Consider the following 26,744-nt stretch of genomic DNA (forward strand, 5'->3'; position numbering starts at 1 on the left):
ATAAAGAGAAGGATGGGGAAAATAAGAACAAAATTCAGAGAAGTGGTTACTTTGATGGGGAAAAACAGAAAAGATCAGTTTGAGGTACACAAAGCGTTCCTAAGGTAGGACAATGCGGTGGTAATCTTCTGCATACTCATTTTGTTGTTACTCTTTGTATCTTTAACACACCTTACCAACATTTTAGTATTTATCAATACTAATATGTATCAATACACAATTTAAAACATTTACACACACACACACATACACACACACACTAATATGCAGCTCAGTCCAATCATTTCTGGAAAAATGCATACATTTGTAGAAACCCTGTTTTAAGAACACAAGTTAGAGTGATCTGAAAAAAAAATCAAGAGTTTTGCACCCAAGCTTTACTGTGGAGGGAGGCAACGGAGAAAGCACGCAGCAGAGGTGGTGAGAGTCAGTCTAAACTTTGATCTACTTTCCTGCATCAGAAACTCAGAACTAACACAGAACTCTGTCTTGAGAGACTGTTAACAATTAACATACATGTTGGATTTTACATTTGTCCAGATTGGTTGATTTACTTTAAAATGTATCTAGAATGAAGGTAAAATCTGAAGAAAGACTGATGAATGAAAATAGGAACTTGGATTCACTGCAATATCAAATTTTAAACAAAACAGTTAAGTGATTTAATCAGATCTATGGAGTTTAATAGTATATAAAATCAGACAGCTGCATTACAAGCTATGAACACTTTAACTAAGAAACATAAAATCAATCTGTGCCCTTTCAGAAATGCCTTGATTTGTTTTAATCAATTATTCTGGTGAAGTTCCTAGTTCAACCCCTTAATAAATTATGATTACACAAAGGTCACTAGATGGCTGCTCCATGTCATCACCAGGAGTAAGAAGACTATCAACATGTTCAGAACTCAGTACATCAACAAACAGTAAAAGAATTTAAAAGTTTATTCACTCTCAATGACACCTCAATGAGTTTATGCATGTACAGTGTTTAGAATAGGCTTTGCATACTTGTTGTGATTTTTCTTATGTTCATGAAGCAGGCAATGTTTATGATAAATATATATACACATACATATATTTCATAATGAAATTTTTTAAAAGGTGACCGCTCAGCAAATCTGCTCAAGAAAAACATAAAGAAAATATGTCCTTTATTTTTTTTAACACTGTAAACAAGGGGGAAATTAGGTGTCTGGCAAGTTGAAACAGGGTATTTTTAAGATGATATGAATTTATGCTATGACAATCAGACTTAGCAAAACATTTCTGACACGTTTTTATGAGGAAATTAAATCAAATGAAATCCCAAATCAAAAATATTCTGTTTATTTCCATCTAAAATAAAACACAATGCAATGAAATAAAAGTGACTTATTAAAGCCTTCCTCTACGATCAGAACCGTTTTCTCTACAGGAGGAAACATACAAAACCGCACATGGTTTTGTGTTATTATTTAACCTCCCAATTTGACTGCAACTGTGTCCACATTAAGCATCGGTCTGTATTGTTTCAGCAAAAACATAAAATTTAGGGGAAAGAAAGAATGCACACTGATATAACAACAAAAAACTAGCATTTGCAGAGCAAGTACTGCTTGAAAAAATGATCTGGCAAAAATTTCATGGGAATAGCACAGCAATCCTGTGCAGTAAGTATTAGCATAATCATGATTGCTATTTTGAGATGAGGAAATTGGTGCTTAGAGGGATTAAGTGACTTGTCAGAAATTATCCTGTAATCGGTGGAGGTAGAACTACCTACACACCGTGTCTTGTAGCTTTAAAGTCTATGACAGTTCTGTGAATCTGCTCCCATAACTGTAGACTAGATCTCTTAATTGGACTGTCATGTACTATTCACTTATAATGATCTTGGCCCTATACAAGATTCCCCAAGTGCAGAGATAAGTAAGAAGCCTTTGACCTTGAGATCACCCTCCTTGAGACAGGGAAAGCCAGGGAACTATAAAAACTTTACATTAAGTCCACTAGTGTAGTCAAATAAGCTATCTAAATTTAAATTAATTAAAATTCAATAAATTTAAAGTACAGTTTCTCATTTACACTGGCCACATTTCAAGTGTTCAACAGCCACTTGTGATAAGTGGCCACTGCTCTGGGTGGTGCAAATATGGATCATTTCCATCACACAGAACATCCTATTAGAAAGCACTGCTCTGGAGCCTTCCTATTTATTAAAGTGTGCTTTCAGCAACACCCTCTCACCTGGAAGCTAGATAGAAATGAAGAATCCAAGGCATCCATCTAGACCTAATGAATCAAAACAATAACAAGAGCCTGGGGTGATCGATACGCATGTTAAAATCTTAAATGGGGTGCTTTAGAGAGAAGTTTCAAGAGCTTTCCTAAAACACTCACAAATTGGGCTGGTGGGTGGATGAGGGCAACAAGGAGAAATATTTAGCAGACTATATAGAACTTTACATTCAGGATAAATACTAAAAGGTCAACAATAAAAATAATCGCCATCAAATATGGATGCCAAAGCACCACACAGAGACTTTGCTTATGTTAAAGTAAACACTCCTTTTGGACAGAGAATTCTGAATAGTGACTGGTGCTGATAATGTCTTCACTTCATGTTTTGATAAATTTTGGGGAACAGGGAGTGTTTCCACTGAACCCTGAGCAGGCAGAATAATCTACAAGAGGAGTTCACAAAGCTCTGAGTTGGGTGCACTTGATGTAGACACACTGAGTATAGACAAGCATATGGTCACATATCTATAAATGATATTCTAAGCCATGTATAAGAGGATGTCTTTCCGGCTCTTAGGCAAATGCCAGGAAAGTAGTCCTGGAGTCCCTTTTGATTGATACTGGATGATGTCAACTTGTAACTATAGCCAAGAAGTCTAGAAAAATGTTATAAATTACTAAGAAGGATTCAAGAAAGTACCAGAAAACAGAACGCAACCTGTTAATATGTCACCACCTCATTACAATCTTGCACTTAGTAGAAGAGTAGAATCATTTCTACCATTTTTCAACTAACAAAGAAAAACAAGTTCTCATATCTGCACAAAAAAGTATTTTATCCACAGAGACCAAACTAGTTCAGGAAGATAAAATTAGTCTACAAACAATTTCTAAGCTAAAAATTGCCACTGAAATTGGCATAATATGAGCACATATTCAACTATCACATATTGACATTCATCATTTTGGGGGAATATATTACACAGCAAATTGACTGCACCTCTTCCACTGATTCTGGGCAATCCTATTGGTGAATTAAGCATACCCAGGTAATTTCTAGAATCTCTGGTGGTTGCCATGCAAAGTGGTAATTTGTGACATGACCTTGAATACTGTGGGGGAAATGAAGAATGTCCTGGCATCCATGGTTGATCTGAGGTCATCTGAGGTTCCTGGAAGAATCCCATTAAATAAGTTACATGGTCATATTTTTCATGAACACCACAACAGGCCTATTAGAAATATTAGTTTAAACAACATCACATGCCTCTTTTACATCAAGTATATTTGATTATCATTCCCTAATAATACTTGAAGCCCTACACCACATGAAGGCATTCATCAGTACCCTTAAACCAAACTCAGCCATAAAACTCAAATGACTATTATCTGGTAACAAAATAGACAGCTTCAACACATTACAGAGTAAGCAGGTCTCAGGCATCAACTTATAAAGAACAAACCATAAAAGTAATTAAGCATTCAGCATCTATAATTTATTATATAATGATGCTCCAGGGACCACATTAACTCCTGTCCAAAGAATATGACTGAAAGAAAAAAAATGATTTTCATGCAGATGCACATTCAGATCCAATACAATTACTAAATGCTGGATGACAAAATTAACTTGCTTAGCCAAAACTCTCCCTTGGAGATGAGTAGACAGATTTCTGTGATTTAGATGCATAAATGCTTTTGGTTCTCATTGTGGCCCACTGCTTTTCTATTAAGATGCATATGAATAAATACTACATCACCTCCATCCCTCCAGATCAATCATATCCTTTAGAAACTGCTAGAATCCAGCTTTTAAATTGTCTAATGGCATCAGTATAGCTTTATGCCTCCATGTAAAACCATGATGAGCAATTCACATTTTATTCTACATTGGCTTTTAATTCTATTAAAGAAGAATCTAAACATTTCATAAAGTAGACATCATGTTATTAGAATATTTGGTAGAGTGTCAAACTGTACAAACATGATCTCATTCATCTGCATAATTTTGGAGTGGATGGTATGTTATTATTACTGTTCTTAAGTGAGAAAAGTTAGCCTGGAAGGTCAGCTTCTTTACCTGCAAAGGAAAAACTTACAGAAGAGTCTGGAACTGCAACCTTAATTGTTTTTTATCCCAGGCATGTAAATAAGATAAGCAGGCCAAATTGGATATGCAACAGGAACTGACTGTATAGAATGACAGAACACATATGCCCAAGTTTCTGTTTCATCTAAATATGGTGGTATAGCATGGTGTTTAAGGTTAAAGGCTTGGGAAGTTTATTTGGGCAAGGAAATCTGCTTTCTCTTGAAATGAGCCCTTTGAGACCAGTGTGGAAGTTCCCTTTGCTCTACATTGAAAAGGGACATATAATTTGTTGAAACACACACACACACAAAAGCTGGCACATTAGGTAGAAGAGGAGGGAATGGACATTTACTAAGATGACATCTTCATCTTCTCATTCAACAAACATTCACTGGCCCTGACAGACTGGATATACAAATGAGTAACAGCCAGACCACATGTGGCAACTGAACTCTGACCACAGCTTCTGCAGTAACTAGCCAGAAACCAAACCACAACCGCCCAGCAACTGGACCAGGAAGCAAAGCCAGAGGCTTTGCAGCAACCAGTACAAGACAGCCATGAGTTAGTCAATGATTTCTACTTTCCCTATTTTTACCACCCCCTCCTCCCTTCCAACTCAGGATCAACCAGAGAAAGCCAAATATGCTTCCCAAACCAATCATATAACATGAGCATGTCTAGTTATCAGAGCTCCAGTTTCCCCATACCAACAACCTACATTCAGAGCACCCCCACACTTCCCTTCTGTTTTACTACAAAGGTTTCCCATTCTTTGCTTGCCTTTGAGTGTTTGCCAAATGTTAAGTGATGGTGACTGACTCCCTTGCAAGCTCTAAATGAAGAGCTTCTATTTATTCTAATTTGTGGGGCCTTCATTTATTTCTATGAGCACACACTAAAAACACTGTATAAAGTGACCCAGTAAGAGTATGGAGAGGGGGATTTTATAGAAGAGGAAAGTTGGTGAGAGCTATGCACAGGATGAGCATGAGTGTACCTGGAGGTCAGGGTGGTGTGTGTTTCTGTACGTGTTTCTGTGTGTACTTGGGAGTGTAAACCTAAGATGACTTTGAACAAAAGGCCAGAAAGCTCATGAAGAACATTAAATGCAAACTTGCAAGTTTATCCTCTAGTTATGCGCAACAGTGAAAAAATTTAAATAGGGGGCTCACAGGATTTCATTTGGATTTTTGAAATGTTACTTTCATAGCAGGATAAAAAATGGATGGACGATAGGAAATACACAAGGTGAGCCTACTAGGAAATCATCACTGCAGTCCAGATGAAAGATGCTGGAACCCTAAGCATGGGCAGTGGGGACAGAAATGAAGATCCAAAAAGAGAGGCAACAGTTAAACACATCTGACATGATGTGAGAGGAAGACAAGAGAAGAATTGAGAATCTCTCCAGGTTTCTGGGTGCCATGCTCATGGAGAACAGGTTAGGAAGTAAATACCAACTAAAACAGCTGCTAAGTGGGGGAGGTGGAACACACCCTGATGCCTGGAAAGCTCAAGGTATTCTCACTGAACATGCCACAGCCCAGGTAGATCCTGAATGACAGTGGACAGTGCTGAATACTTGAACTTTCTATCAGCTTGAACTCTCAGGACATTTCAAAGAAGCATGACCTTATTAGGAGGCCCATTTGCAGGTGGAGATTATGTGTACATAAAAATCGGCTCTTGTATAAAAGAATGGTAGACTAAAAAATCTGACTACCTCTACCAAAATCCAAGGAGGATAATTCTGGATAAAATGTGCCTTCAGTGAATAAGGTAAAAAGGACGTTTTAACCTTCTATGCATGCTAAATCTTTTCTGTTACATTAAACTGTATTTACTCTTCCTTATGTAACTTACATGCTTAGTAAATTGTTGCCTTAAAAGATAAACCTACACCTTGACTGCTACTATTAAGGATTGAGAGAAGGGGCATGGTGTAAAAAAAAAATCAAATCTGTAATTTGTGAAGATAAAAAAAAAAGACAATGCCACCAAAAATACTAACAATTATTTCACTTCTTAGAGAGAAACAGAGGAATCACCCCAAACCTTTCCCTTGCAATACACAGCAAAGACAGGAATATGTAACACTGCAGGGTACAAGTGCATTACCATTTTTTCTCATGCCTGTATCATCACACTTGTAAAGAACTTTTTACAGGGCAGATCAGTCTGCAAATCACTCTATAAAGGCAAATAATAAAAGGGTTTTTTGGTCCTCATGTGCCAAAAGAGAATAGCAGTGTGGTGAGACACACATCAAAATCTTACTGCTTAAAAAATAAGCCATAACATACTAAGGTTTATGAGATAAATTCATAATATGTTCCTCTTGGTTACTTTTAAACCAAAACCTTGCTTCTCTCTGCATCAATCATGGAGGCAAGATCAGAGTCATTGATTAAACCATAACACATCTTCCTATAATTTACTGTGTAGTTTTGATTTTGATGTGAAAAGCTTTGATTTTGCTGTACACATCATTTTGATTACTGCCCTTGATTACAGTCCTTGAACACAGATGGGAATTAATACTCAGCACAAAGATGAGATCTTACGAAGAAAGAAAGAAATCTGCATAAGTGTCCATCTGGGTGACGATGGTGAGAGGCTGCAGAAGGACAAAGCTGGGCTACAGCCACTTCCCTCGCCTCCTTCCCCCCACAGAGCCACAGAACTAAGAACTATGGGTCTTAGATCATTTCAACCACACTGCAGTTAGAGGTGGATGCCGCAGTCTTAGAAATAGGGTAACACTGATAATAATAGTCATTACTAAGTGGCAGGCAAGATACTAGTCATTGTTTATATCTTATCTCATCTAATCGCATAGACAATGACCTGCTAGATATTTCCACTTGGCTGCCTAGGAGACATCTTCATAAAATTCTTGACTCCCCTCCTCAGGTTCATTCATTCATTCATCCATTCATTCATTTATTTGTTTAATAAACACTGAACAAATGTTATTGTTCACCTGTTACAAGTCAGAAAGTGTTCTAGGCACAATGCACCAAAAGCAGTATAAAACAGGCAAACATGCATGCTGCATACTCTCATGAAGTATACATTCTGGAAGACAATAAACAGAATGGGTCGTAAAATATATACTATGTGTGATGAGGATAAATGCTATAGAGAAAAGTAAAGCATGAAAGAGAAATGGAGAGATAGTGTGAGTTTAGGTAGGAGGTAAGGGAAGGCCTGGATGCGAAGGTGACATTTGAGTTAAGGCCTACATGAGGGGGCCGTGAGCCCTTCTGGAGGCTGGAGAAGAGCAGTAGAGGTGTGTGAACAGCAGTGTCCACAAAGTACACCACTCACCCAGTGGCTCGGCCAGTAACCTGTGAAGCATCCTGACTTGTTTCGTCCCACTTTGCATCCAATCCACCACCAAGTTTGCCAGGTTCATTTCCAAAAACTCATCCCCACCAGTGCTCACCATTTCCACTACAGGCTCTTCCCCAAATCCATCTAATGTTCTCCCCAAGGCATGCCTCCCTTAGGCAGAGTCCATTTTCCAGAGCAGCCAGACTGGCCTTTTAAAAGCATGTCTTAGCCTGACACTTCTAGAAGCTCACCTTCCAAAGACATCTATCACCTTTGACATAAAATCCTGACCCATCATAGCAAAGGTGTCCTGGATCCTGACTACCTCATCATCTGATTTCCCAGCACCCTCTCCCAACACTTCCACGTCTAAAGCCACATGCCAAGGTCATTTCAGCCTGAGGGCCTGTCTTCATCTACTCAGGTACCATAGCAAAATACCACAGACTGGCTGCCTTAAACAATAGGAGCTTATTTTCTCACAGTTCTGGAGGCTGAAAGTCCAAGATCAAGGCACTTTCACAGAGACCTCCGGTGGGACCTCTCTACCTGGCTTGGAGGTGGCCGCTTTCTCACTGTGTCATTGTGTCACTGTGTCTCCATGTGGCTTTTCTTTTGGGCATGTGCAAAGAGAAAGAGAGAGAGACCTGGAGTCTTCTTCTAAGGACACCAGTCCATTGCATTAGAGTCCCACGCTTCTGACCTCATTCAGTATTAGTCACCTCATTGGGGGCCCTATCTCCAAACATAGTCACATCTGAAGCTGGGGCTTCAGCCTATGAATTTCGGGAGTACAATTCAGTCCATAGCAGAGCCTCTTTGCTGTTCTTTCTAAAATGCTTTTCCAGATTTCTGCATCATTTGCTCCTTCACTTCATGCAGATATGAGGCCTTCCTCGAACACTCCTGACAATATTGCTACCACTACTCTGTTTCTCTCCCTTTCTCTCTCGTTATTCTTCATCGAGCCTCCAATCCTTACCTGATATTAACTGCTTCCTTCCTCTCTGAATCCCAGGGGACTGGGACTTGGTTCTCTGCTGTATCCCCAGGCCCCTCAATAGTAACCTATATATAGCAACCTATATATAGCAAGGGTTCATATTTGTTGAGTGAAAATTCTCAGAGCAGTTGTATTAAGTAGGTACTACCAGCCCATCATACAGATGAGGAAACTGAGGCCAAGAGAAGTTGAATAATTTGCGTTGGCTCCCTAGTCAGAGCCAGGCTTTAAATCTAAGCCCTGTTTTCTTCAAAAATGAACACATGTTTCATATATTATCATCTCTATTCTTCAAAACAGCCTGGTGAAGTGATGACATGGGCTACTGTTATTGCTCAGCTCGCAAGAGAACCTACAGGGCACTGTGCTGGCTTGGTGAGGGGAACACCAGACTCAGAGGCAGGGGGCTCCTGCCCATGGATTGCAGCTGAGGGGTAGTGGCAGGAGGGCGCACCCTGGGATTGACGCAGTGCCAGAAACAGAGTTACCATTCCAGACTGCATTATAACACTTGCAAGAAGCAGAGAAGAAGAGGAGACCAGGATGAAAAGTCTAGCAGGGTTCAAGGTGAGTGGATTTGTGCCTGGGTTTAAAATGAACAGAGGAAATTCTCACAGCTGGAATTCTGGTGTCCATGACAGCTGGTGAACTCAGTGACGTTGAATGGACAAGCAAACATGGTGTTGTCACTTACAGGTCATCGGTATGCCATCTCCCACGCTTTCCATCTCCAACATTCCATTCAGGCCCCTCCTGAGTCCTGCAGTTATTTAACTCATACTGTACTGACCAGGATATTACCCCTCCAATGTATGCATTTGGTATAATAACCTGTATACAAACCTCAAAAACCAAATCAAGTACCATTTTTCTTTGTTTGGCTTTTTCTGCCCCCTCCAGTCTCTTTGGACAGAAACTAATGCTTCTTTTTCATGGTTCTCTGAGCAGTGTTAATAGAGCCTCCCAGTGTAGAAGCTGGCTCTGTTTTAGCACACAGACCGTTCGTTACGTGTTGTAGATCACCTTCTCTTCTGTGGCACTCCTCAAAGACCTCACCTGTATGTCACTCATCTTGCATCACCAGCATGCCAGCATATGCTTAGCACATTGGAGGGACACGGTAACTGTTTTGAAATTGAACTTCAATTTTCAAATGAGGATCCTGATGCCTGCCCAAGGCAATTAGCTAATGGCAGAACTGGGAGGTGAATCTAATTCTTCTCCCTAAAATCTCCATGTTTTTCCAGTAGATCGTGTTGCATTTTGGCGTATGCTCACACATAGCTAACGAATTCCCAGGAGTGGCTTACACACCTTTCTCTTGAACTTCTGGCTTTGGCAGAAAGGTTAAGAGATTAAACAAAAATGAAAATAGAAAAGAAAACTTAAAAATGAGTAATTTCTCTCTACCAGAAAGTGTTTATTTCCTAGCAGAGGGACTAGAACAGAGAGTTGAAAACTAAAATAGGATGACATTTTGCAAATTGAAAACTGCCTGAAGTACAGTTGTTTCATGAATATTACCATTGAACAAAATATCCATCAATGAAATCGTTTCAAATTTTCCTAGTGGATCTCTTTGTATGGTTGATAGCAGTTTTCAACACAGGGCAGAATTCCAAGACTGGGTTCCAGGGAACCTTGCAGTGCATATCAATTAAAACAATTCCCTCCTACACCTACACTACAGGGTTTTTGGATGACTGAGAGAAGGAAGGAAGGAAGGAAGGAAAGAAAACAGAAGAGAGTGAGGGAGGGAGAGATGGAGGCAAAGAAGGAGAAAGGAAGGAGGGGCTGGAGGCATGGGGAGGAGGAGGAAAGTCGGGAAGGAGGGGAGGAAGCAAAGAAGGGAGGGAGGCAGACAGGGAAGGGAGGAGAAATAAACAGAGGAAAATCAAGGGAGGGAGAGTACAGAGAGGGGAAGGGAAGGAGGGAGGAAAGAAATAGTTCATAAGAAGTAATTTTAATACACTTTTTAAAATAAGGCAAGCTGAAAGGGGTTCACACAATATGTCAGAAATAAACAAGTCCATTTAAAATTTCTGTGCAAATACAAATTGTCATTTTTTTAACTAGTTCTTTTATTTCTCATCACAAGGTAAGGGTGAATTTTTAATAGGATAATAACCTTGTGATACGGACCTATATAGGCATACCTGAATTTGGATCCATGAACAAACACTTTGTTTCAAAAATGAAAAACATGTTGTCAGTGATAAACACAAGCGTACAGTTTCTGTATTACTGTAAAGAGTGAGCATTCCTCCTGCTGCTGGTGTTGTTCAGGAGCACAGCAGCAGTGGGAATCTTATCATCTTGCCATTTTGTGCATTGCTCGCTGGCATTCCATACACATTTGCCAGATGTTTCCACCAAGCACAAGCCCACTCTTTACAACTTAACAGCAAGGTGATGAGGTCTAGTGCAGAGACATCTACTTGATGTTTGCTCTGACACCACAGTCCTTTCCCAAAATTGTTGTTGACAGTCAGAGGTAGTATGAGCTTCCAGGAACCAGTTTTTAATTTCAGTCCAATTTTGTTGAGTTTGTCATATGTCATGAATGGTAGAATTCCTCAAAAAAAACCCTCCAGTTAGGTTTCTTTGTTGGTGCCGAGTGTGGAATCCCTGGTAGATGTGTATTAAAAACAGAGCTCTTGAAAAGGGATCTTGCCTTGTATAAGGCAAAAGAAAAAAGGTATGTGTGCTCCAGTACTCTGCTTGAGGCGTGAAGCAAAGCCACCCAGATATCTGAGGAGAAGAGTTGCAAGAAAGCAGAGCCATAGAGAAAACAGCAGTACATTGGGAGAATTCTAACGTGACAACGGTAGGGAAGTCTCTGCCTCCAGAATTGTACTGTTCTCACATATACAACATTGCCTAAAATGGGCCCAACTAATGCGTGCTTCTACTTGTCCATTAATTTCAGGGGCTGATGAGAAACTGAGAGAAAAATGTATGTGACGATTTTGTTGACTGCATTCAATAGAACTCTTCCCCAAGCTGATGTAGCTGCTTTAATCCATTAGAGCTAAATACTAGGTTTGGAGTAGACGGGAAGAGATCTAGCATGAAATTTTTCAGAAGGAATGAGAACACAATTATTTCATCTACAATCTCTGATTCATGCAAAACCACAAAGGAAATTAATAGCAGACACTTCCAGGAGTGGGATGGGGGGAAGCCTCGGAGAAATGATCTTGAAATATTCATGCTAAATCATTAGACTTTTTGAAGACTTGAAAGGAGCCATGTGAATGTGCGTGGAGATTCTCTTTTATTTTACTGAATAATTGAATTCCAAAGAGCAAATTACAATATATTCTCATTAAGTTCCATTATGTCATTAGAGATTTGATGCCACAGAAATATTCCCTAATACACTTGGGTTTTGTGATAGCCCCAAGGTTTGATGGCCGCTGTAGTCCATTAGTCGGATTACCCCTAAAACAAGCAAAGCAGTTAAATATTCTTAGGGAGTGTTTCAGTTTGACTCCCCCCCTGCAAAAAACATCACCTCAGACATGGACATGAGTGCAGGTACTTTATTTGGGAGGTGATCCCAGAAACAGAAGAGTGTGGATAATGAGATAATGAAGGAAGAGCTATTAATAAAGGATACAGCAATGTTTGTTACTACTTTGCATTGAATGGGGCTCAGTCCTGCTGGGGGCACTCTGAGGAATGGTGCCTCAGAACTGTCCTCCCAGGGGATAGAGAAGCCGCATGTTTATCCAGACACTACCCTCTGTCATTTCACTGACTGAGGGCTGTCCCTCAAGTATGTTACATCCCCTGTATCATTATGTTACACCTGAGTGGTCTTCCAACTTGTCTGCTACGTGCACTGAAGTTAGGTCCTGGCAACATGCAGTGAACTGTCTATGACAGCTGCTCTGAAATCCGGTGGACCAAGGGGATGCCCCATATGGTGAATCACTAGTATCTGCTGTAGAGAAGCACGGTGATAATGGAGTGTTTGTTTACTGTTGGCTTCATGACACTACTTCAGATTATCTACAATCCAGTTTCCTCATCCATTAAATGGTGATAATAACAGAATCCAGAATGCTGATAAAATGCCTAATAGAGGACCTGGCATGTAATAAGCACTCAATAAAAATAAATTATTTTCATTCTCCTAAACATTTCTAAACATTTTTTCTTATTGCCAGCCTTGTTCACCAAACCAAAGACATATATCCAATTTCTCTTAGTCTTTTCACTGAATTTTCATTTAAGAACATTTTTATTCCCTTTGTCACGTTAGCTGGCATTTAAAATAGCTGACTGATGAGTTATGAAATGTCACATTCACTGGTGCTCACGGACTCAGAAAACATCGGGACTGGAAGGGACTTGCAGGTGTGTCCCCTTCAATCGCCTGGGCCGTGCCTCTCAGCAGGTGCGATTTTGTTCCCTAACTAGAAGCAACCTTAACAACTGAGAATGATTTGTGTGAGACCCATTTCTTTACTTTGTTTTCATCACCCCTCATACAAACAGCAAAAATCCAAATGGAGGAGCAAAGCAAATTTTGAAAAGCTAAAAATGCTCCTCCAAAAAAAAGGAGTCCATAGAAAGGATGCTCATTTCTCAAAAATGAATTATCCCTGAAATATTACATGGACCTTTTCTCCAGATTTGCTTGAAAATGGTGGACACTGCTATTTTCATCCCTGTAGGAGCCCTGATGTCAAAACAAGTTTTTATAAAGGCGGGACTCTCACAGTCTTGGGCATGTTATTTGTCTTCAGTGGCACCCTAAGACAGCAATTCCCCTGCCAGCTCGGGCTTCCTCTGCTGCCTTCTAAGCATAACACATCCAAAGATTTACTTACAAGTGTATCAGCCGTTCTCCCACACAGAGGCTCTGCACCTGCCAAAAACGTGTTCTGGGCTGAGTGTCTTTGGGAAGCTCAGTGGTCAGCTATGAGTGTATAAACAGAAATGGGTGCAAGACTGATGGGTGCTTAAGGTTTCCAGAGCCTGCTCAGTTAGGATAAAAATAACTGGCAGAGCCAAAAGACAAACACCCTGAGGGGCTTCCCCTGCTCAATACATTTTTCATTCTGGTCAAGAGAAGGAATCCCTTTTGAAAGGGATTTGGTCGAATTCGTAAACTCCTATCTGATAAACAGTTTCTTGAAAAAAGTCTGCAGAGCTGGCAACCCAGGAGCCATTGTGTGCTACCCAGAGTCTCTGGCAGGCAAAACCACCTTAACAGGAAAGTAAAGGTGGGACTGTCAATATCCAGTTGGGACAACATGTCTCAGGGCTACGGCCAAATGGCTGATTTGAAAGAGAGCAACATGAATACAAACAAAGGTTGCAGCCATTTTCCTGATATTCTGTCCAACATACACATGGAGTCGGAAATCATCTAGTCCCAAAGGGAAATTAAAGGTCATTTTGCCACCTTTTCCTTCTGTCCTGCCCTCGCCCACCCCAGCCCTTATTGCAAGAGTTCCTGATGAAATCTTATTCCACACAGTGATTATCCAGCTTTTGTTAACAAATGACTAAAGACATTACTCATTAACCTGTTTCCTCGTGGGACTTCTAGAAACTAGAAAAGTATTTCTGATATTGTGCCAAAATACATGTTCCTGTAATTTCCTCTGAGTGTCTCCTTCTGACTTCTCTGGTCAATTCACTTTCTTAGAGGACAATCTCACATGGCCAAAGAAGCCTACTCTATTCGCCAGCACATCCCTAGACTGTTACTCTAGATTGTTACTCTTCTAATTGGATTCCAGACAAGTGCAGGCCTAGTAATTAGTAGCATTCTAGGCATTGTTCATAAAGTATTTGAAATATGCTGGGGCACTGCTTTACGGGCATTCTCTCAATGAATACTCCCAAGAGCTTAGGGTCCCCATTACAGAGCTGAGGAATTTGAGTAGTCAACTGGCCCACATTTCACAGCTAACAAGTGAAAGAATTGAGAATAAAACTCAAGCAGTTAAAATCCAGCACTCAAAAGCCCTGTGTGCTTGGAACCATTTGCCACATAACTCTCCTGTTTGTTGACCTGTCCAGGGAAGTGCCCAAAACTGCAAGCCTGTCTCCAGATGTGGTCTGACTAGTACAGACTATAGTTGGCCTTTGACTTCTTTTAATGAGGTCCAAAATGCAATGAATATTTCTTAGCAGCCAAATCACAATGTTGCTTCACACTGAATTTAGGATCAAACCAAATCATATATACCTTTGATGTATATCCATTCATAAATGCATACTGTGATTTGTGTGCAATTTTCAAACTCCAGTTCTATATACCCAGGATTCCAGATCACTGAAACCTCTTTGAATCCTGATACTATTGGTCAATGAACTAAATATGTTTCCAAGCTGTACATCAAATAAGTTTTGAAAATAACGTCTTCTATGATGGCTTCAGGACTTTCTTAATAAAAATAATTCATCAGAAGAAGAGAAAGGATATAACACTGAGATATAATCCATCATGAACACCCATTCATTTAAAAACAACTTTTTATGTGAGGATGCAAAGGGATACTACCTTTCTTGACTGAACAACCTACTCATGCAGACTCCTAATGGTCACCTTATGCTTGCCTAAGGATTTGCAAACTAGGGGCTTAAAAGCCATGTATCAGTCTCCCCCCAAAAAATTCAAACCCGATAAATTAGTGAGGAGACTTTCATGAAGGGAGAACTCAGAGGTGCTGGCAGTTTAGGAGAAGCAACAAGGAAGCTGGTACACCCAGGCTTGGCCACTGTGGGGAGGTACCATTGCCCCTGGGCCTGAAGAGGTGGGGTCAAGGGCAGGGTGTGATAGAAAAAGAAATACTGTAATTGGTGAGTGCTGGAGCTATAAAAGAGGGGCTGAGTGTTGGAAGTTGCAGTTGGGAAGATAATTCAGCAACTGCCAGAAATGTGGTGCTGAGGGAGGAGGAGGTAGGAGATGAGCACCTCACATTCTCTGCCCCTGCCTCTGACAGCCTCCCCCTGGCCAAGCTCAAACTGCCATGAGAGTCACCATTCCAGAACGAGGAGCAGATAAGACACTGGAGGAGACGGGGATGGAGTGGGAGGTGGTCAGGAAGCAAACAGAAAAATACGCATGTATCGCTTCTCCAGTTTGGCTAATAGTCAGTAGGCTTTCCTGCCAATATCTTTTTTCCACATTGGTAAAAGTCAATTTAAAATTGATATTGAATGGCATATTCTTCCATTACTGTACAAAAATCAGGGGTTTAATCCCATCAAGATGGAGGAACTAGCCACTTCCACACTAGACAATAATTTTACTTTTGGGAAAAATATTGTCCAAGGCCAGGACCCACAATCAAGTACCATTTGCATTAAACATCACAATATACTTTTATACTCAAAATGTCAAATGCAATTTTTTTCTACTTTCCAGAAAACTGGGCTTTACTAAGTCTTTCTGAGTTGCACTACTGTTCAAAAGAATAGGATGACTCAGTAGCTATTTTGTAATTAAACAGTATTATTCCAGCATGCTCAGTTTTTATGTTTGGCTGTTTTTCTAGTTTCTACAGCATGACAAAGGCATTCTAACCCCCTGGGTTTTATTAATAAAACCAAGAAAAAGTGAATAAATGGTACTGTAAATCTTGATAATTTATATCAAGAAAAACCCACTTCAGTTACTTGCAAAAGAAGATAATTTTAGTTTGGGGCTTTCACTATGTAGATATTCACTGAACTAGGCTTTAAATTTTTTTAAATTAGGAAAATTCTCTAAAAGATAAAGAGGTAAAATTAAGTACTTAACACACATAAAATTTTCAAATGAAAACAAGTCTCCAGAATCATTAAACTATATCTTGCACGCACACACACACACACACACACACACACACACACACACACACACATAAGCTGAATGTATTCAGTTATTTTATTTCTACAAATATTCTGGATTCAGTTATATTCAGTTATATATGTGCCTTCCCCTTTTTTTCTTTTATGTGAAATCCAAACTAGAATAGTATATTTCTTGAACCAAACCCTTCCTGTTTATATTGATTTATCTTGAGAGAATGCCTCTTTATAAAAATTATGGAACAGTTCCATGGTAAGGCGTCTTGCTGTTGCTCAGTTAATCCTCCCGCACTGATATTTAAACTGGTTTAAGGAGACTGGCCACACAAAGAGCCTCATTGTTGGGCAAGGCAAGCTGGATGGTCATATATCCTAAATACAAAATGAAGAGGGTCCTACTCCTCCCTCGTCCCCATCTCTCCATAGGAATTCTTCTCTTGGAAGTGTGAATAATTTCAGAGATAACTTTGGTTGTGGTCAGTTTAGTCACATCTCATAATATCTGCCTGGTTCACTGGTAGGCAACCATTGTTTCGTTCCATCCCAGTGTTCAAAAGCCTCATTGTTGGGCAAGGCAAGCTGGATGGTCATATTTCCTAAAGACAAAATGAAGAGGGTCCTACTCCTCCCTCGTCCCCATCTCTCCATAGGAATCCTTCTCTAGGAAGTGTGAATAATTTCAGAGATAACTTTGGTTGTGGTCAGTTTAGTCACATCTCATAATATCTGCCTGGTTCACTGGTAGGCAACCATTGTTTCGTTCCATCCCAGTGTTCATGCAAAACCACCCACATTTAAATAAATATTAAGTCACTCAGCAAACGTCCCAGAATAGGGACTATTTATTATTTCTATTGACATGAGTTGGAGTCACAATGGTCAAATGTCTTATTTTATGATTAGATTATCTTTTGCAACCAGTCCACTGCAAGGTATGCAAACCCTTGGCTGGAAGATTCATTCAAAGCCAAGTCTCTCTCGGAGCAACCACTCTACCTTTCAGAAATTCCTATCACAGGCAGGAAAACTTTGGCTAATGGCCTTTCTGTAAGAATCCTATTACAGACTATAAGGTTGAAAACTGATACTCTCAGAGAGGTTTCAACGATAACCACGTGATTCTTAATTTATTTTTTAATATAGAGAATCACATTGGTAAGATTCTCACTCAAATTCTATAGAACTAACCATAGATGCTTGATGCCAATGAAGAAACAACACTGTTTTAAGTGGAATATCACTTGTTGGAAACAATGATTTCACTTTAATGGTACACAGTGATAATAACTGGAACTGCTGTCAAGAAATATAGCTATTTATTTGCAGATAAATAACGAGATTTCTTGTGATAACTGCTTTTTGGAAAAGACTAATCTACTGAATGGCAGCAGTAAAGTCTCTTGAATTTGTTCTGCCTCAAGTTCTCTACCATAAAATAGTGAGGCTGGGTTAACTTCTTAGCTATGTGCTAGCTACAGAAGGCCCTGAAAAGCCAAGCACTGCACTGGTTAAAAGGTGTGTGATGGAATAACATATAGCAATCAATTCCTGCAGAAAGTCCAGGGACCATAAAGAATCACAGCGTGTGTGGCTTCCTTCATCATGGGGCTAGATGGGATAGCCTGTGGCCAGTTGTAAGGAGATACTCTCCCTGTGGTTTGGAGTGAGGACCAAGGATTTTGTGACTGTGTCCAGAAGTGGGGCAATGAACTGGGTCCCAGGGTTCCTCTGGAAAACGGACTGAACCCGTGGGACTGCTGTATAAGCCATAGAGGCACACCGTCCAGCGGACCCCAGAGCTCCTGGCCAGGGGCTGTAGGCAGTGATTCCTGAAGTCAGTTTATTTGCTCTGAGATTCCCTTCTCCTTACAATGTTCCAGTTATAACTGGTAAGCAGTTTTCTTAGATAATAAATATATGAATTAAAAAATCCAAAGGTTTCTGAATAATGGAAACAGAACAATAAAAAGAATATATTCTTATTTCCCATCACCCATGCCAATACTGGCTATAGGACTCACAAATATTTAAACCTTTTTTTGCCCTCAGTATATTGGCTACCATTTAAATGATTTTCCAGCCTTACAGATGTGCTTTCCAGCCACTGACTGATTTCTGGCTTTCAAACTGTAAGTATTTCTGTCCAAATGCAACTAGTTTAAATCATCCATTTCATGGTGACCTTGATGTGATCAGCTTACATTTCAAACACTCTTATGAGAGAAGCTTTGAAGGTGTGAAATTTTATTATTTAGGAATCTAAATTCCTGCAGTTCAACATTATTTGAAGCTAAGAAAAGCTTTCATATGATTCACTTCTCTAAGCATAGCAAGATAATATATATGCACCCACATTTAAGCCTGAAAACCCATAATACATTGTTAATTAAAATAAAATACAAAGTAGAGGCTATAATAGTTTCAAAAGAGGACAAGGGATGACTTAGTCAAAGGAAGTTTTTAAAAACTTTAAGAACTTCGGTATGTGATGAGGAGTCTATGCCTGCAAAAGGTCAAGCATCTAGCAAAATGAAAACAGAAAGTCTAGCCATTCAAAGGAAGGGGGAAAGGTTTAAATCATATATAAGGCAGATTTTAGAAAATACAGTAGATGGGGCATAATATTAGAAAAGATCCCAGTTTATTTACAGATCTGCTATCCATATATCATCCAAATATCACCTATCTAAATAACTAAATGTCATAAATCTAAATATCCAAATACCACACAACTTCAAAAAGTAACAGATGCTCATCTGGGATGTGGTCTGAATAGTATGAGCCCATATGAAACTGCAAATCCAACTTGGTTAAGTATCTGAATATTTCTGGAGCTCAGCTTTTCTTAGGAAACAGTAACAGTTTATACTACTTGTATTTATGGATTTTAGGGAAAAAAATACATCCAGTCATCTATTGAAGCCTTTAAAAGAAGAGGTTTCTTTTTAAGATTGTTAGTCATGAGAAATGCTTCAGCGTGGTAATGCCCATTAGATGCTCAAAGCTTAGTAATTTACTACAACTACTTCAGCCACTGACCCTGAATCCTGTGGATGGGAACGATAAAGCGAATGGGCAATTTGCTCTCTGCCAACTGCTAAATCATTTGCTCACTCTTAACAAAAAATATACTGAATGCCCTCTCTGAGCAAAGCACTGGGGATACAAAGGTAGATTAAGGGAACCTTAAAGTGTAGGAGGCTCTCAAGAGCTGCTTTAAAATAACTAAAGAGGGATTCTGAGAAGATGGTTTTCCAAGAGCAGGTTCCTGACCCTCCTCCCAATTCCCTTTTTGGAGTAAAGTCAACAACCAAAGAGCAAATAAAAGCAGTGCCTGGAGGGCACATGCAATGTCAGATGTGCTCCAAACAGCCAAGGAAGAGCAGCGTGTGTGGCTTCCTTCATCATGGGGCTAGGTGGGACAGCCTGTGGCCAGTTGTAAGGAGATACTCTCCCTGTGGTTTGGAGTAAGGACCAAGGATTTTGTGGCTGTGTCCAGAAGTGTGGCAATGAACTGGGTTCCAAGGTTCCTCTGGAAAAGGGACTGAACTCGTGGGATTGCTGTATAGAAGCCATAGAGGCACACCGTCCAGCGGACCCCAGAGCTCCTGGCCGGGTGCTGTAGGCAGTGATTCCTGAAGCACTCTAGATCTTGTGGCCAAGAGACAGGGGGACTTGTCTCCAGAGATGCCTAAGAGCCTCATTTTCTTATTGATGTGTAAGAGTCATTTGCATGTTAGGGATGATGTATATTTAGTTTCCTTCTGATTTATCTATAAAGTGTTTTCCTTAAACATGTAACTTTTTTTTTACCTTTGTCTACTGTGTCTTTTGACCATCAGAAGTTTAACAGTTCTAAGTAGATGATCTGCCTGTGTTTTCCTTTCTGGTTTCTGGGGTTTGTATCATGCCTAGAAAATGTCTTCTCCTACTCCACAGTATTTTTCCCATATTCCAGTAATTTTGGATTTCCTCAAGGTTTTAGAAGTTTAGTCCATCTGGAATTTACTTGTTTATATAGTGTGAAGAAAGGTGCCAGAATTACTTACATTACATATGGATAGCCACTGTTCCAATACCTTCACAGAAGACACCATTTCATGATTAATTGGAAATATCACTTATAACTAATGCTTAATTACCAACAATAAGCATATATGAAATTATGTATAAACATATAAAATAAATATAGAAACAAAAAATAAAAATTAAGTATATAATATATAACATAAAATAATTATATAAAATAAAACATTTATAAATGTCATGTATAAAATATATTCGTGTTCATTTATTGATGTTTGAGGGAGTGACTGCCTCATTATGGTGCAGTCTATAAGGACACAAATTCTCAGTATCATTTATTGGTAATTTATTTTCCTCCAGCTGTCAATCTCTTAAGGCTGCAGCAATGCAGATGTGACCCACTAAGTTTTCGAAGATATCTCCCAATACCTAACAACTACATAATGGGTACTTTTAGCTAACATTTCTTTGATAAATGTCCTGAGAGCTCCCAAAGCTCCAGTAAAAGTGGCATTTCAACATCAAACAGGATATTTTTCTTTGCCACTCTTGGGCCACTGACAGAACTAACAAATGCACATTTTTGTCCGCCATCTTGGTTCAGAAATGTTATGGTAATACAAAATACCGGTAGAAATAGAGAGACCACACCAGAGAACAAATTGATGCTGAAAACATTAGGATGTCACTTTACCATACTAGATGATAGGCTATTTAAGAAATACACATCCACTGCATTGCTCAGTACTATAAGATTTATGTTTATATGTTGGCGTGGACTTTAGTAGTAACATCTCTAAAATGATAGAACAATAATGAAATAGCATTTCATGCAGCCATTCTAAATGAGTTATGCCTATTTGAACAATTCCTATTCCCTTCTAGTCCACTGATCTAGTTGTCTATTCCTTTCCAGTAGTTTATATTTAATAAATAGGTGCCTTAAAATGTTCTTTCTCCTTGCCCAAACTCTCTCTAATCTTGAGATGATTCTAAATTTATCTAAAATTTCCTTTTGTTGGAGGTCTTCTTGGTAAAAAACATTTCTCATCCATTTCCCTTTTTTTGAAAACAGAACTCCCATCCACAAAGTTCTGATTGACCTTGCTTGTGGTTATATGGAGGGGCACAAATTCCAGACCTGGTCTTCCCGATCATAAAAGCATTAAAGTCCAGGGTCACAGTGACTAAGTCAAGGGTCAGCCTACAATATAAGTTGGTCCGGTGAAAGGTACACCAGGGATGTTGCTGAAACAAATAGAAGTAGGGCTCTCTTTTGAATTTTTTGCTAAAAGGCTATAAGCCTAGAGCAAGGGGGTGGGCGTTATGTGGAGGGGAATGAATAGACATTAAGATCCAAAGATATGAGAGAAGATATGGAGAGAAGAAGATTGTTAGGTGATAACAAATTTTTTAAATTAATAATGTCTTAATGTCTTTCCATGCAGTAACAGTGTAAAAGCTTTACCTTGAAATGTGTGTTTGCCTGTTGGTTTGTTTTTCTGAACACAAAGTGAGATTTCTAGATTTAGTGAGAAAGCAATAGTTGTTGCTAAAAAAAAAAACTATGCACATTTTCAGTATTCTTAATAATGGAACTTACAAAGAAGTAGAGAATGCACCATTACCTTCCTCACATGGAGAGAAAATTTAGCATTATCTTAGCTAGGGATCACCTAGCATTATTTTAAGTCATCATTAGAGATGTTTGAACTCTCATTATAGTTCATCTTTCCACCTGGAGTTAGTCAACCATGATAATGATATTTCAAAAGGTACTTAAACTAGTCACAGCTTCCTTGAAAAACTCTTTGCCTTTTTAGTGCATCTGATGAGGTAATGGGATATTAACTTTTAAGTGAACCCAAAAGCTTACCTGTAAGAAATAGAACTGCAGGAATAAGAATGGTGACAAAATGGTGACACTGGCTAACCTGCTGGAGTTACAACAGATGTGTCACCAAGGCACAAGTTTAGTGTGTAATAGATTACAACGCATCTACCAGCTTCGCCAAGCCCTCTGACAGTGAATTACAAGGCTGAATTAAGGTGTCAGCCAATCTGTTACCATCTGGAGAATTAATTGGAGAATAAGCCTCTTCTGAGATCATTGAGGTTGTTGGCTAAAGTCAGTTTCTTGACTTGTATGAGTGAGGCCCCTGGCTCTTTTCTGGCTGCCTTAGATAAGAGAGGCTGCCTAAGTTTCCAGAGCCACCATACTTCCGTTGCATGTAGGTTCCTCAACATGGCCACTAACTTCATCAAGCTGTAATGTAAGGATGGTCTATCACTTCAAGGAGTGCCTACTCTTTTTTTAAGGGCTTCCACCTAATCAAGATTACCCAAGGTTAATTAGCCCAAAATCAACTGACTTGGGGCTTTAGTTACATGTGTAAAATTGCATTGGCTGGAAGCCTGGCCTACATTCTACCCACACTCAAGGGGAGGGTCTATAGAGGACATGGATACCAGGGTATAGGGATCCTGGGGGCCATCTCAGAATTCTGTCTACCACATCCATATTCCATAATTTTGTATGGTAAGGATAAAAACTGCCTTAATGTTTATAGTATTATCTACACAAGAACAAGCAGTGTAGTGAAGAGTCTTTAACGGGTTAACCTTTGTGGTTCAATTCATTTCAACAGGTATTCTACTTCAGACATGTCATACAGCATGGGATCACAGACCGTGTCTGCATGACAAGGTCCCAGTACAATGTATACAGATTTTTGTCAGAACATTTATATGCCTGATTGTCTATGCATGGGAGAGGCTGGACAGTGTATGCAGAACTCCATACTTTGGGGTCTTGATACTGTCAGTCTGAGCCTTCCTTCCATGAAGCAGATCCTATCTTATGAAATCTGAGTTTCATTCCTTATGAAGTGGGGAAACTATCACTCCACCTCTGCAGTTTTAGGGCAAAACCATCTTAAGAGTTGGGGGTATTGGTTAAGGGCATGGGCTTTGAAACCAAGCAGACATATTTCCAGCTCTTACCATGCAAGTATATCACCATGGACAACTTCTCTAGACCTCAATGTTCATATCTGTTTCATAACAATAATTGTTTCTGGCTCATGGTATTGTTGAAATGCTCAGTACAGTGCTTGGCACATAGTATGAGTTTTCAATAAATATTAGTTTTAATAGTTTTAGTATATGTAATATGCCTAGAACAGTAATTTATTGAAGAAATAGTCATTGAGCATCCAACCTGTTCCAGGAGTAGAGGTAAAGCAGTAAAGAAGAAAGAAATTCCCAATCTTCTGATCTTACATAGGGGTTATTATTACTATTACTTTATAGTTTTGTCCCCTGCTATATACTCATACCAATAAAGATAGGGACCAGGTCTTACTTACCTGTGCAATTTTATTGTTGAGTGTGTTAGACACATGTAGGCAGTCAGTAAAATTTTATATGAATGAAAAAATGAAAAATAATAAGATAGAGACCATGCTTTAAAAAATGTTTAAGTTTCAGAATGCATACACAAACTTCCTGCAATGAATACATGAATTAAACATTTGTCAACTAACTTCCTGTCTCATTCTAAAAGGTGATATACACAAACGTACCTATTATGTTTTTTAGCTTAAGAATAGAAAAATCAAAGTCATAAGAATAGGAAAGAAATAAACATATTAGTCACAGAAACTAACAGTCACTGTGAATGAAAATCATCTTGTAATTTTCTGGTAATAAGGGCAAAAAAAATTATGACAGGCTGACTCATTCATATTTTTCAATGGGAAAAAGTGTACCATCTTCCAGAGAAACAGATTATCCCCTGATGCTACCCACGACTATTCTAGGTGTCAGACTGTTAGAAGTAAACTCTTTCAACATCCACAGGAAAACGGATTTCATTCACACCACTCCCAGGACAACTAGCAGGGGGGCATTATCAGATGGACACAACCCTTATTGTCTGATAAAAACCATTAACAATGACCACGGCGGTGATGATCAGGATCAGGATCAAGATGGTGATGATGAAAACTGCCAATATACCCAACGTTTCCTGAAAATATACTTGGTGCCAGTCCCCTTTTCATGTGCTTTATGTATTTTCTCATTTAATCCCTGCAACAACTCTGTGAGGCAGGTGCTTACTACTTCCTTTTACTGCCCAGGAAAGTGAGGCACAGGTAATTAGGGCACCTGCCAAGGTCACCTAGATAGGACAGGACACCAGCAATCTCACTACACAGCTGGTGGTTAGCCTTGCAATTCATAGGTCCCATGTTTACAGGAGACCCTCAGAGACTGTGGGCAAAAATGGCTTCCACATGGTACGTCAAAAATAGCCATATTCTCCCCCAAACTTAAAGCCTTCAGCACTTCATTAGCGATTTCCCAGTTATTTTTCTAGAATCCATTCTTGCTCTATAGTTACTAGAGAGTCAAGTTTTATTTACAATATTATAAAGTTCACAGTTATTAGAAAGTTAAATTTCCAGCTGTTAAAATTATATTGCTGATACTGAGTCTGAAGTTTTCCTCTTGATGAACTAGCATGTATTTAAACAAAAAGGACAGGATGCTACAGGGAATTTGTTTCCTGTTCTAACTCTCCTCTGTAAAGCGAATTGTATTAGTAAACCTTCCTGGGACTAATTAGAAGTTTGGGTAACCTCAGCTGGTTGTGCCAATGATGCTGAATCTGTTGACTCTGGTGAAATGGTTCTAGCCAAGACTGGTGAAGAGATCCCGTATGTGATGGAGAAACCTGCAGATAGTGAAGCTAGACGAGGTCACACACTGTCTTGCCTCTGTGAGAGCAGCCAAGACAAATCATCCAGGCATGTTGGGTTCAGTGCTCAATTTAACTCAGGACAGGAAACATTTTCCATGCCAGCTGGATTTCTGCACCTCTGAGTCGTGAATTGAGATGGATGAACAATATCTCTCCTCCTTGTTCTGCTGGCAACTAGGCTCCATTGATCAAAGGTTTAATGTTGGCAACTTCAAATGCCACTTCTAGGTTCCTTTCACTTTGATCATGCAGGAGAGAATTTCTTAGAAAAGAAACAAACAAGGAATTGAAAGGAAATTGGGTTTAAAAAAAAAAAACTGCCACAAATCACAGTACATAAAGATCTGGTGAAGCAGCGAAAGTCAGTTCTGAATTTTAGCATCTGCTGTGGACTGAATGGCATCTCCCCAAAAGTCATATGTTGAAGTACTTACCCCAGTGTGACTGTATTTGGCAACAGGACCTATAAGGAGGTAACAAAAATCAAATGAGGTTTTAAGAGTGGAGTCCAGATATGATAGGACTAGGGGTCTTATAAAAAACCAGAGAGCTCTCTCCCTCTCTCTCTTTCCTGTTGCAAAAAAAAAAAAAGAGGTCGTATGTGTACTCAGGGAGATGGTGGCTGTCTACAAGAGAAGCAAGAGAGGAGGCCTCAAAGTGAAACCTACCTCACTGGCACCTTGGATCATTTGATTTTGGATGTCTCGGCCTCCAGAACTGAGAGAAATATACTTCTGTTGTCTAAGCCACCCATTCCCTGGTATTTTGTTATGACAGCCTGAGCAGACTAATACAGCATCCAAGCCCTTTCAAATCAAATTTTTTAATTAAATTTCAGCTAACATTTTGTCCTTTCTAAGACCCTCACATGAAAATCCAGACTGCAAAGTATCTTTGTTAATACTAAATTGTCTGGAGACCTTTACACAATTGTGTAGAATGTGCCTACACACAAAGAAACCCAGAGATGTGGACCATGAGAATGAACACTGAAGTCCCTGTATACACTTTTACATACCTCGTAGATATGACACTGAATATACCAAATACAAGCCTACAATTCCTAACAGCATGGGATGTAAATTGGAAATCCTAAAATCTCTAAAAACCACAAATCGCTTCATGAGTTTGCAGCACATACATTTGATGGCAAAACTTATTGAGAAAAGGTGTGAAACAATTTATAGTATTGAAAAATCACATGAGGATTCATACATTCATTGCATTTGTTAGAAAGAACTCTTCTTCACCTTCTCTTTCCTGCTTCTCCTCTGTTTCTGTTTCTTTTTCAAAAAGCAATAAGGGTGATGCTTCCATGAAGGTAAACACCCTTCTAATATAACTTATCTATTCAAATCATGACGATATTCAAGCCTGCTGTCTACCACATATAGTGAAAACAGCCCCTTGATATTAATTTTAGAGGTTTTGTTAATTCACATAGAGTTCCAACATTTGGAACAGTGCTTGAATGCAAGT

The 26,744-nt window shown here is 39.3% G+C and overlaps 1 protein-coding gene across 7 annotated transcripts in view; it reads right to left on the reverse strand.

Annotated features, from left to right (window-relative positions):
- Nucleotides 1-26,744, reverse strand: part of PLCB1 (phospholipase C beta 1) — a 669,546-nt gene that overhangs the window by 379,155 nt on the left and 263,647 nt on the right. The window contains exon 1 of one of the 7 annotated variants that reach the window (XM_057502748.1): nucleotides 25,700-25,720. The exons of the other annotated variants lie outside the window; for them this stretch is intronic. The gene's annotated coding sequence lies outside the window, so the exon portion shown is untranslated. Of the gene's footprint in view, nucleotides 1-25,699; nucleotides 25,721-26,744 lie in introns of those variants that run through there. 7 annotated transcript variants of the gene reach the window in all.

This window comes from Manis pentadactyla, chromosome 5 (genome assembly GCF_030020395.1).
Source record: "Manis pentadactyla isolate mManPen7 chromosome 5, mManPen7.hap1, whole genome shotgun sequence".
Taxonomy (NCBI): Eukaryota; Metazoa; Chordata; class Mammalia; order Pholidota; family Manidae; genus Manis; species Manis pentadactyla.